The sequence below is a fragment of the Fonticula alba genome (genome assembly GCF_000388065.1).
Source record: "Fonticula alba strain ATCC 38817 unplaced genomic scaffold supercont2.14, whole genome shotgun sequence".
Lineage (NCBI taxonomy): Eukaryota > Rotosphaerida > Fonticulaceae > Fonticula > Fonticula alba.
The window spans coordinates 390,176-390,947 of NW_009242984.1; positions in this window are offsets into that span (position 1 = coordinate 390,176).

A 772-nucleotide genomic window follows, 5' to 3' on the forward strand; every position below is an offset into this window, starting at 1 on the left:
GAAGGGGTGCCGGCGGCGCGGCGGCCTGCCTGCGGAGGGGTATTTTTTGATTGCCCAAATCCAGGGGCTGCCCCGCGCCGACGCCCGGGCGGCCGGCCGCGCCCGCCCCGGCTGCTCCCCTGGCCCCCCTTTCCCCGGCCCTGCCCCTGGGTGCGACCGGGCCCCAAGAGTCTGTGCAGGCGTGTCCGAATGAGATTTCCCCCACTGGGGGGGGGGGGGGAAGCGACGACCCTGGGACACTCGGGGGGCGGGGGCGCCGGGCGGGGTGGGGAGCAAGGAAAGAGCGAAACGGGGGGAAAAAAAAGAAGAGGAAACACCGTGTGGCCGGCAGATCCTATCGGCCGTTGCATCTGGCCCCTGGCCCATGGTGTTCTCCCTTTCCCAGCCCCCAGGGGGAGTCGCGCGCGCGGCTCCCGGGGGGGTGGGGGGGCAGGCGCCTGGGCCATTGGGCCGTCTTCGCGTTCGGCGGGTGCAGCCCGGGTGTCTCGCCCGCCGGTTCGCCCGTTTGCCCTCGCCTGTTTGTTGTGCCCGCATCGTGGGATCGTCCCCCCCCCCCCCGCGCCAAAGGACTCGGGGTGGAAAAAAGAAAAAGAAAAGAGACGCCACGGAACGGGCTCTGCGAGGGGCGCGGGTGTACCAACTCCCGGCGCGTCTGGGGCGAGGGTAGGGTTACTCTTTGAAACGCAGCGGTGTGATCCCTGGGTGGAATCGGGCAACGCGTGGATGAACGGTAATGTGTATATCTGGGTGCAAAGGGAATATACAATAGGCA